Here is a 12,691-nt window from a genome sequence, read left to right as displayed (position 1 = left end):
ATACAGGTAACGACTTTAAGTCAGTAGAAACTAGGGTCGTTACAGACAGGAATGCCGAAAACTATCTATCAATGAGTTTATTTTATGGCTTCCTGAGCTGATGTCATCATCCAGACACGACGCTCTCGTCCAGTAAAAATGTTAAACATAGTAATCGGCCAATTATATACCAAATAAAGACTAAATAAGTGATTATCCTTTAAATTGATTTAAAATTAAAGCAAGATCTAAGCTTAATAGTACATACCACATTTTGTTCATGTGTCGTTGGATTAGCTTTTTACAAAGCACTTGTCGGCATATCCCAATAACCTTTTTTTTTTTCTTTTTCTTTTTCATTTTAAAAGTTCAAGCATATGATAATAATTAATATCTATACCTTTCCTTATTAATTAATTAATTTATTTTTACTTTTATTAATATATTAAATTAAATGTTGTTGAGTCATAAAATTTCTATAAGTTTTTTTTAAAAAAAACTATTACTTTTTTATTTATTCGTTCATATTTTGATGTTGGGATAAGATTTGGTTTTTTTTTTCCTTTTTACTATTGATTTATTGGAAATTTATAATAAATAATCTTTTATTATCCACCTTGAAAAATGACATTTCTAATATATATATATATTTTAATGTAAACTAAATATTAGGGTGTCCATATGACTCGAGAACTCGACCAATTAGAATTATTCAACTCAAATTTTGAGTTATGTTAGTTTTTTTTTTTTTCCGATTTGGATTGGGTTAAATTTTTGGAAAACTGAAAAAATTTAAGCTAGTTCACAGATTAACAATTGTTTAGTCGAGTCAACCTGTCCAACCCAAACATAGAGTTACAATCCAACTCAACCCAACCCTACCTTGCTTTTTAAAATTATTATGGACATTAAGAATATTTGATGTTTGTAACGGATGTTAGTGATGCATTGTAACTTGTGAATATTTGATATTTAAGGTTCATGAGATTTTAGTTATTAATATAATATGTACGGTGGATAAATATGATTTTTTTTTAACTAGTTAAAAAAACAACCGAACCGAACCCAACTGACTAATGCTTGTTGGGTATTTTGGTTTGACACGGTGTCAGTAAGAAAAAAAGGAGAAGAAGAATTTTTTTTTTTTTTGAACATATTTGCTCATTTGGACCACGTAATCATATTTTATCATACTAATTTCTACTTTACCTTCTCGGAGTTCATTCTCGAGAGAACTCCATTTTAAGCATTCCGCTCGGTTGCGGGTTTTTTTCTATCAATTGGGGTCCTCCCTTCACCACTCTATGGGGATGGTCTACATGGAGTTGGGTTGAGTTGGGTAATGAATTATATTTAGGTATTCATGTCACCAACCCGACCAATCTGAAATTTCGAATAGGTCCAATAAAAATTTTCCAACTCAATTTGTATTCCATTCAATCGGTTGATTTGAGTGTGAAATTTGGTAAGTATACGCGTAAAAAGGAAGTAATAATTTAATTGGAAAAGAATCATATTTAAAAAAAAAATATATGAAAAGAGAAGATATCTTTTTGAATTGAATGAATGCAAAGTAAGGAGATTGCAATCAAGGAAGATTGTGTAAAGAAAAAATATTGATGTGGATGATATTTAAAGCAAGATTTATAAGATCTTTGGTAACACTTTAAACTTTATATTATAATTCAATTTGGTACTTCTATGTACTACTATTTTTTATTTTTAAGTTTACCATAAAGTTTCATAAAATAAATTTAAAATAAATGTACTATTTTCTTAATCAAAATATATGTTTAGCTTATATGTAACGGCTCAAGCCCACTGCTAGCAAATATTCTCTGTTTTGGCTCGTTAATGTATTGTCGTTAGCTTCACAAAAAGCCAACTACTAGTAATATTGTCGTCACCCTCACGATTTTTAAAACTAGCAGATATTGTCCGTTTTGGCCGGTTATGTATTGTCGTCAGCTTCACAGTTTTAAAATACGTCTATCAAGGAGAGGTTTCCATATCCTTCTATAGTATTATTTGTTCTCATCTCCAATCGACGTGAGATGTCACACCATAAATTTTAGAATTTACGTATATTAAATTTTTTAGATATACCGTTCATTTTTATGTTTAATAAAATAATAATTTTAAAGTAAAAAAAAAACTTGAAAGCTGGTATAGTAAATTTATAATTTAAATTAGGCTAAATTAATAAAAATATTAATAAATCTATTACTTTATTTAAAAAAATACTCGATGGTTTAAATTAAAACAACAAAATATCCTTAAAATTAAAACAATATCTTAATTGCATTTAAAAATATCTTTAAATATTGTAGAGGGTTTAAAAAATATTAATACTGTTATAGTAGTACGTCAATACGTCCATATATTAACGGTAATAATTTTTTTTTATAAAAATATTAAAGGGTTTTAATGCTATTTTTAAATGTATTTTTTAAACATAATAGTAATGGTAATGATATTTTTGAATTTTTTTAAAAAGTTAGAACGGTATTAATGAATTTTTTTAAAGTTTAATAGTACTTTTTTAAACACTGTTGTTCTAAATGGTCTTTGAAACAAAGTAGTAACGTTTCCATCAAAGGTATTTTTGAGACTTTATTGAAAGTTTAAGAATATTAATGCAAGTTAAAAGTTTAGAGATATTTCTTTTAACAAATTACAAAGTTTACGGGTCTCATTGAGTCCTTGTACTCATTCAAGTTTCTTCATATTTTTTCCAAGTGTCGAGAAGGAGATGTTGGACAATGAAGGCAGATTTTAAACATGTATCATAAAGAGCCACACCGTGTTTCAACTATTTTAATATTTTAAGCTGTTTTGTTTACCGAGTCCAATATATGAAAACTTTAAATTCTAAACCCTAAATTCTTTTAAAAGAGGTATCTCAAGCATGTTTTTATGGTTTTAAATCAACATTTTTCTAAAATCTTTTTTACATAGCAGGCATGATCAACACGTGTACAGATAGTCGAGTTTGTTGGATGATGAAAGTCTCACATCGGCTAATTTAGGGAATGATCATGTGTTTATAAACAAAGAATACTCTCTCCATTGGTAGAAGCCTTTTGGGAAAGGCCAAAGCAAAGCCATGAGAGCTTAATATCATACCATTGTGGAGAGTCGTGTTCGTCTAACATGGTATCAGAGTCATGCCCTAAACTTAGTCGTACCAATAGATTAGTAACTCCTCAAATATCGAACAAACGACTCCAAAAGAAAATGAGTCAAGCCTCGTCAAGCCTCCTCGAAGGCAGTAAAAAATGACTAATGGTTAAGAAAAGGTTTCCATACTGTTAGCCAAAATATGTAACAAGCTTTGGTAGAAAGTAAGAGATTTGAATGAAGTTATTTTAAAAACTTAAGCCCTTTTGTTTGTTGTTTAAAGAACATTAAATATGATTTAAAACTCTAAAACAGATAATCCTATGGATTAAACTAATATTTTAATTTTAGAATAGATACAAATGGATAATGGTACCAAATAGGATAAGGATTCACCCATATATTTTATTTACAACTTCATCTCTACATAACCTTCAACCTTTAGTGGATTGCCTTATTTTATTTCCCTTCTTTGGACCACATTAACATTTTTCCTTTTTTTTTTTCATAATTAATAAATATCACTTTATGTAACGACCCATATTCAGAATTAACACACTCAAACTAGTTAATAAAACAGACAATATTAACTAGAGGTATGGAAACATCTCCCTAGTAGACGCGTTTTAAAACTGTGAGGTTGATAATGATACGCAACGGACCAAAAGCAGACAATATCAACTATCAGTGGACTTGGATTGTTACATCTATGCTCCTCTTTTCTAATAGCGACATAGCACCCCCTCCACCATTTGTACCGAAGGAGAAATCAAGTAAAAAGTTAGCCTGAGATCCAATCCTCAACCTCAAGAACCGAACTTAAGTTTGAACCTTAGCCTAAGTAGACTAACCATCTAAATCGCAGGCTCGAGATTGAACCATGCTAGGCTCGAACGCCCAAAGCTCAAATGACAACCCAACCCAACCCAACCCAACATGTCAATTTGCCAGCAACCTGTGCTCGATCTATGACCTACGCGCTGACCCGTCCTTGACTTGAGCAAACTCCCAGCGCAAGCAACTCAGTCCAGCTGCCTTTCTCAGTCACTATTCATGTAAGGATTCGAATTTTTGTTTTATTTATTTTAGATTTTATGCTAAGATTCTATTTTTGCTGTCAAAACTAAAACATATTATGCTTCATTGGAGCTGTAAAAGGTACGATTTCTAGCCAGGAAATTAGTACCTTAATGGAAAAGTCATAAAGATCTTTTATATTCCCATATACAACTCTCCTCCTTTCTTGGAAACAACTTTTGCTCTCCAAACGGTTAGGGTTTTCGAGGGTGCCTGAGAGTACGGAAAAATCGAGAGAAAAACGTGTGAGGTGGTTGGCTGGATTTTCTTCGGTGATTGGCCGGAGGGAGAAGCGACCGAGGCTATCGGTGTTGAATATCGTTGCGCGTCGGTCGGAATAGGCGAGGGGATGTCGTCGCATCGTCGGAATCGGGGTTGTGACGTCGTCGTTGGCGGCGCAGCGACTATTAGGGTTTTCGCGAGACTTCGGGTAAGGAAGACGAAGGAAAACGGGTCGGGTTCACGTTTGGCCTCTGGACCAGCCCACGGAACGAACGCGGGCCCTGTGCGTTTCGGCCCAACGCGGACGCGCACTGCAGCCTTGGTCTCGGCTCCTGTGCTCTCGGCTCGGCTTGACGTGTACGGCGGCTCGGCTCCGTCAAATCCCGCAGCTCAGTTTGGCGGCTTAATTGGTCGGCTCGGCAGCTCGGCTTGGTGAATCGGTATCACTATAATATATCGATTCCAAGGTTTTTGGCCCTTCCAAAGCCGTTTCTGCCCTTAGTTATACCATCCGAGGTCAGTATGGCTCCTAAACGCTAAAGACAGATTAGGTCGAGGGTTTATTTTGATAAATAGCACGAGGTTTAGCTAGGATACCTTATGAAAAGTTCTAAATTTTTATGTGGTTATCATAGGACATATTTAACCACTTGGATTAGCTCGTTGTGAGTAACTTCAACCAAGACCATCAAGGTAAGCGATCTTACTGTTGGAGTTAGCTTTCTACCTGTTGTATGATGGGATGGTGCGTGCCCTGTGGCCCCTGCATGCACCATATTTTATGTGATATGATTATGTGATGTATAGATTGTGTTGACGGTAGATTGTGTATGTTATGTGATGTATGAACTTGTGTTGATTGTTGATTGCTGATGTTATGTATGAATGAGATGTTAGTATTATATGCCATGAATATATTGATCGATGTCATAGATACACGTAGAATTATCGAGTCATGTCTTGAGATGTTTATGCAACTGGAATGTTTATGTAATATGCCATGTAATGTAAGTCATGTGAGATGCCATGTAATGTAAGAAACGTAAATGTGATGTTAGCACTGCTTATGTAATGCCATGTTAGACATGTTAAGGGACCTCATGCATATATGTATGTCACGTGCATCGGGATTCTTCCCCTTTATGATACGAAAGAATGAAATACGATATTTATGTTCGCCATGATATCATGCGGGCCCTTTTCTGTTCTGTGGTGTTCGGCTACGTGTAACACGTTTTGCCTGACCAAGTCAGGCCCAGGGGGTATGTTTAAGAGCCCGCCTGGTGGGTTCATGTACACGTACATGGGCCATGCGTGAAGGAGTACTACACATCCAACCCTACCCGGAATAGAAAAGCGCCCAAGGCTATGAAAAGTTTATGAAAAGTTAGGTCCCGCTCATATGTTGCATGTGTTTGCATTCCTAACCTCAACAATGGGGTGACTTACTGAGTATTCGTGCTACCTATATTTTTTAGGTAAAGGCAAGGCGCCAATGTACGGTTGACGGCGGAGCTGAGGCCACCATGGAAGTTGGAGACGGGATATTCTTAGGAGTTTACTCTTATTAGACTATTTTAAGTTTTACATTGAGTATTCTTTCATTTGAATTTATTTCGAATTCAGTATTGAAGGATTATTTTCGGAGTTAGGTTTTGTTTTGGATTCATGAATATTTATAAAAGACTCTTTCAAGGTTATTTATGATGAGCTTCCACTTAATGAGATAAGTATGCATGGGTGACGTCACTAATTAGGTTAAAGAAAATTAGGGGCATTACAATTCACATTTCAGCTCACTCCCTACAGTCGGCTTGCGCTTGGTACCACTAGCTTCCTCTCGGCTCAGTTGGCTTAATTAGCTCGGATCGAAGAATTTGACCTTGTATTACCATTTTGGAGTTGTTTTTTTGTGTGTAAGTGGGGCATTTATGGTTAGTAGGACCATTGTTTGACCAATTTAAAATATTTGGAGCCAAATTTAGACAAAGTTGAAGTAGTTATGTGAATTAATTTTCTTAATGATGTTCTAAATATGATGTGATGGGACTTCATAGGTGGAGTTAGACTCTAAGGAGCAAAGCATACTATCACCGACCAAGGGTATTTAGTGACTTAAGCTTAGGACAAACAAGTGGACTTATTGTTGGAATGCCTTCAAGTTAGGTAGGATGAATTAAGTGTTGTATAAATGACAGTTACTCTGTGTCCTATCTACGTGTTACTTTTTTTTTTTTTTTGATGTTATGATATGTTATATTTATAAATATTATGTGATAAATGTACTTCGAGCATATAAACCCATGTATGTTATGGTACCATATTCACATTATGCCTATGAAACACTGATGAGCCATATATGTTAATAATAAAAGATATGTCCTGTACATGTACTCATGTTGTATAGAAAAGTTATGTCATGAAAAAAATTGAAGTATGATGTGCTTTATAACACAATACCAAGATTAGAAAATCTGAGACTTCATGCATATGGTAGGTCACAAGCACATGATACTTCTTCAATATGTTTTGTACCGACGCATACACTATGATATGATATGCTCTCCTTTTTTTTCTTTTGGTTTCTAGCCGCATGAGCATGTGCTAACTCATAATCAGGCCTAGAGTGTATGTATACGAGTCTGTCAAGTGGGTTCATGTATGCATGCGTGAACCGTGTATAAAGAAGTATATTAAATTTGAAAGGTTTAAAGCGAATTGTTTTTAAATAAGTTTTTCTCGTATAACACTCATAACATACAGTGGTGACCTTATTTTTAAAAGAAAAAGTAGGGTCATTATGCAACCGTTGACTAAAGGAGGAAAATTTCCGTTGCAAATGTCGTAAGGTGCAGGAGAGGTATTTTCTGAAGAAGAATCATAGCTCGAGTTAGTGGTTACCGATGAAGCAGTTAGTAAGGCTAGGGCGTCGTGATATAGTCACTAGCGTTAGCTAGAGAAAATCGAATAGTAGAGAGGTAACAAATGGAATTTCTATTGACAATCCAAAATGTTAAATCTCTAATGACGTTTTGTTAAAAAGAAGGTACACAAAAAGGGATTTAGACATTAATGTTCCAAAATTGAGAACAGAACACAATATTGAGACGTTGTCGGTACCTTAATCACACGCATACAAATTGTAGTGTTTCGACGGTACAAACGAAACACTAATGATACTCGATGCAAGTGTGTTATTGCATGGTGTGACACATACATATTGTCGAGATGTTCTTGTGTGACATCTCAATTTTTTTTTTTGTTTAATTTTTTTAAAATTAAATTTTTAAAAACTACATTTACTTTTTTTTCTTTTTTTCTTTTTTTTTTTTTTTATCATTTTTCCAAACTATTTTTCTCGGGTTTAAAAAAAAAATTAATAAAAAATAGGTTGAATTCAAAAATTTCAATGATACTCATTTAAAAAAAATATCGGTCAGTTTTAAAAAATACTAATTTTATTGTCACCAATTACATACAAAATTGAATTTTATCTTATCCTTCAATTTTAAAAAACATATATTTGATTTATAATTGAACTTAATAATATTTGTTGGATAAGAAGTAAATAAAATAAGAAAAGTAATAAATTATTCCTAAAATATTAAAATTTAAATTTAATCCTTCAAATATTTAAAATTAAATTATGCAAATAAAATAAAATTGAAATCTAAAAAAAATTAAATGTTAAAATATGGTAGGTATATTTTGTAAATATTTTATGAATAAATTATCTAAATATAGATATGTAAATATATTAAGAATAAATAAATCTAAATATTTTATAAAAATAAATAAATAAATACGGTAGAAAAAAAAGGTATATAAAGTATGTTAGAAATAAAAATTTAAATATTTTTAAAGTTTAAGATATTTCAAGAATAAAATTATAAAAGGCGACTATGATTGTAACATATATACTTATCACTCAATCTTATATCAAAATAATGCTCAATAAATAGTTTGAGATTTCTAGTATATATTGGTCGAGCAGATTTACATCTCTTTGAACATATTTTGCCACATTGTATCGACTAATTTGATACATATCGAGAATTGGTTCAAAAAAGATCTCAAATATAGTAATTGACAAATTATGGAAATTTTGAGAGCGGAAAATTTGAGAGACTTTACAAATGTACCAAAAATGATCATCTTTATTCGTAGAAAAATAGCTAACAGAAATTTGCTACCTCAACACTTCCTCCCTTGAACTGAACTCGATCAAGAGTTTAGTTCACAACACTCATCCCAAACGCTTCTCTGATCCTTTGAAATTATGTCATCTTCAAAGGCTTTGTCATTATGTCGGTCAGCTGCTCCTTAGTGCTGCAATAGACCAATTTAATTACACCTTCCTTTGTCAATTCTTTGAGAAAATGGTATCAAACCCTTACTTTCGGTGCATGACTGCATTTTTTGATAACTTGATAGTGAACGTGTTGTCACAAAACATAATCATCTCTTCATCTTGTTCATACCCGATGTCATTCAATATCCTTTTCATCCAAATGGCTTGACAGGCACATATAGCTGCTGCTACATACTTTGCTTCAGTAGTTGACAATGTGATGATTGGTTGCTTCCTTGAGGACCATGCCATAGCTCCTCCACTCATTAAGAAAACATAGCCTGAAGTGCTCCTACTGTTATCCACATCTCCCGCATAGTTACTGTCAGTGTAGCCTAAGAGTTCACTCTTCCCTTCACGTTGATATCATATCCAAAATTCCAGAGTTCCCTTCAAGTACCTCATGATTCTTTTTGCAGTAGCAAAGTGCAACTCAGTAGGATTTGCCATAAAACGACTAATAAGACTTACCACAAACATCAAGTCAAGTCGTGTGGCTGTGAGATACATTAAGCTACCCACCATTTGCTTATATAGTGTTGAATCGACCTTCACACCAGCTTCATCTCAGCCAATCTATTGTCCAGGGACTATCGGATTGCAAACGAAGTTGTAATTTTGCATCCCAAACCTCTCAATCAACTCAGCAGCATATTTTCTTTGACATATAAAGATGCCATCAACCTCTACATCAATTCAATGCCAAGAAAGTATCTTATCTTCCCCAAATCAGTCATGTCGAATTCATCCATCATGGAGCGCTTAAACTCATTCAATAACTTCTCATCATTACTAGTGAACAATAGATCATCAACATAAATGTTCACAATTAGAATTTTACCTCCCTTTTGTTTGATGAATAATGTTTATTCACTAGAGCTACTTACAAAACCTTCCTTGACGATATAAGCCTCAATGCGACTGAACCAAGCTCTAGGTGCTTGTTTTAGTCCGTAAAGAGCCTTTTGCAGCTTATAAACCATGTTCTTCTTCCCTGCTACTTTATAACCTTGTGGTTGTTCAACAAATACATCTTCCTTCAGCTCACCATGTAGAAAAGCAGATTTGACATCGAGCTGATAAATTTTTCATCCTTTTTGTGCTGCTACAGCAATGACCATTCTCACTGTATCCATTCGAGCCACTGGTGCGAATACCTCTGTGTAATCTACTCTGTACTCTTGAGCATACCCTTGTACAACCAGCCGAGCTTTGTACTTGTCTACCTCTCCAAGTTCATTTAATTTGGTCTTGTAAATCCACTTAACCCCAATAGCCTTGGCTCAAACGGAAAGCGCAGTCAGCGACCACGTGTGGTTCCATTCGATGGATTGTATCTCAGCATCCATCGCTTGTTTCCATTTCTGATGTCCTGCGGCTTCTTGAAAACTGGTCGGATCTGATATGACCATGAAAGCTAGAGTTTCAATCTCGACTCTAGCCATGTTTCCTTCTTCCTCTGTATCTGATAGCCCTTCTCCTATGATATAATCTGCAGACCAGATTGGTGGTTTTCTCACCCGGCCCGTTATTGCTGTTGTTTCTCCAATTGGTGGATCGTTTGGTGAAGGAACGTCATTAGTGTATTCTTCTGCTTCTTCCGCTTCCTCTGCATTCTCAACATTTGCATAATCATTTTCCCACTCAAGTTCAATGCTTTCTTCACCAGAATAACCAACATCTTCCCAATTCCACTTCTTATCTTCCTCAAATATCACATCTCGGCTAATGTGAACTTTTTTCTCCACTAGATCGAACATCTTAAAGGCCTTGGATTCACTACTGAAACCTAACAGAAAACACTTCATGCTTTTGTCATCGAGCTTGCTTCTTTTAACATCAGGGATATGAACATATCCGATACATCCAAAAATCTTTAAGTGTTCGACTGATGGCTTTCTTTCACTCCATGCCTCTTCCGGAGTCTTATCTTTTACAATGAGTGTAGGAGATCTATTAAGAATGTGATTCACCCATTGCACAGCATCTAGCCATAAAAATTTTGGTACCTCCTTCTCTAATAACACTGCTCTCACCATGTTCATGATTGTACGATTTTTGCGTTCAGCAACACCATTTTGCTAAGGCGTGAAGGCGGTGGTCAGCTATCTTTTGATTCCATGTGCTTTACAGAATTCCTTGAACGTAGTTGAGTTGTATTCTTCTCCTCTATCTGTTCTTAGACATTTGATGAACAATCTAGTTTGCTTTTCTACAAACGCTTTGAATGTCTTGAACTGATGAAATGCTTCTGATTTTTCTAGCACAAAATATATCCATGTTTTTCTCGAGAAATCATCAATAAAGCTTATAAAGTACCTTATTTGACTGTTTAATGGTGGATTGATCAGACCATAGAGATCAGAGTGGATAAGCTGGAATCTTTCAGTGGCTCTCCACTTGCTCTGCTTGGAAATGGAACACGGTGGTGTTTCCCTTTGACACACGCCTCACATATAGTTTTCACATCTTCAATTTCAGGTAAACCCACAATCATTTCTTTACTGCATAATGTGTGAAGTCCCTTGTAGCTGAGATGCCCATATCGATGGTGCCACAGCTCTGCCTTGTCTGAGATATCAACCTGTAGACATCTCTCCTCCTTTGTTTTGTTATTTGATTCACCCAGCAGGATAAACATCCTATTAGCATTCATAACAGATTCTGCTATTTTTTCTCGATGAAAAATGCTTATGTGTTTCGATCTCCTCCTTTGAATAGCACGTCTAAACCCCTTTCTTGAAGTTGTCCAACACTGAGTAGGCTGTTCTTCAGTTTCGAAATATAATACACATCGCTGATCACATAGCTTATTCCTTTAAGTATTATTTTCAGTGCTCCTTTCCCACCAACTATCAGTTTGTGATTTTTCTCAAGCTTGACATTATGTGTGAAGCTAGTGTCCAAGCTTGAGAGCATACTTCTTTCTCCACACATATGGTTTGAACACCCAGAATCCACGAATCACACATCTCCTCTTTTAGTGCCTTGAAGCTCCACATATGTCATGAGAATAACTTCATCCTTTTCTTCGATCTCTGCAAAATGTGCTCCATTGTACCTAATTGGACATTCATATTGGAAATGTCCAAGTTGGTGACAGTTGTAACACTCAATTGTTGCTTTGTTGAATGAGCGTCCTCTGCCCCTGCCTCGACCTCTGTATGATCCTCTGCCTCTGCCTTTGACATTGAGAGCTTGATCACCTTCTTCACGACTGATCTTCTTGAATTTCTTTTCATGTACAGACAGAGAGCTTTGCAGTTCGTCAATCGTCATTTTTTTTTTGTATCTTTTGACTCCTCGATGGCTACCACCACATATGTGAATTTGTCAGTCAGAGTTCGAAGTATTTTCTCAACAATTTTCGAATCTGACATGTCTTCTCTGTTGCTTCTCATCTTGTTGGAGACAGCCATTACTCTTCCAAAATAATCATCGATGTTTTCTTCGTTCTTCATTTCAAGAACCTCAAAATCTCTTCTTAAAGTTTGGAGAAGAGACCGCTTCACCCTTTCGTTGTCTCCAAACTTTTTCTTCATTGAATTCCAAATGTTCTTGGATGTTTTGCAATTCAAGATCTGTTCAAACACAACCCGATCAATTGCTTGGAATAGGTAGTGCTTCAATTGATGATCCTTCATCTTGAACTCCTCAAGATTCCTTTTCTGCGCTACAGTCACTTCGATTCCCTCTGCCATTTCAGTGTAACCCTCTTCCACTAGACTCCACAAACCTTTGGCACGCAAGAGGTTTTCCATCAGTTCACTCCAATGGTCATAGTGACCATCAAACTATGGAATCTTGGTGAGTGTTTTGTCGCTGCTCATTTTCTTTTTTGGATCACTTTGTTTTGTTTTGGCTCTGTAACAAATGAGGGCGGTAAATTTCAGAGACTTAAAAAAATGATCATAAATTTCATGTACAAAAATGATCCACAGT

At 35.0% G+C, this 12,691-nt stretch overlaps 1 pseudogene; it reads right to left on the bottom strand.

Moving 5' to 3' along the window:
* Positions 1-11,684: 11,684 nt before the first annotated feature.
* Positions 11,685-12,291, bottom strand: LOC111434888 (annotated as a pseudogene).
* Between the last annotated feature and the right edge of the window lie 400 nt (positions 12,292-12,691).

This window comes from Cucurbita moschata, unplaced genomic scaffold (genome assembly GCF_002738365.1).
Source record: "Cucurbita moschata cultivar Rifu unplaced genomic scaffold, Cmos_1.0 Cmo_Scf00047, whole genome shotgun sequence".
In the NCBI taxonomy this organism is placed as follows: Eukaryota; Viridiplantae; Streptophyta; class Magnoliopsida; order Cucurbitales; family Cucurbitaceae; genus Cucurbita; species Cucurbita moschata.
The sequence above is the reverse complement of the archived record's forward strand: the minus strand, read 5'-3'. Positions and strand labels throughout refer to the sequence as shown.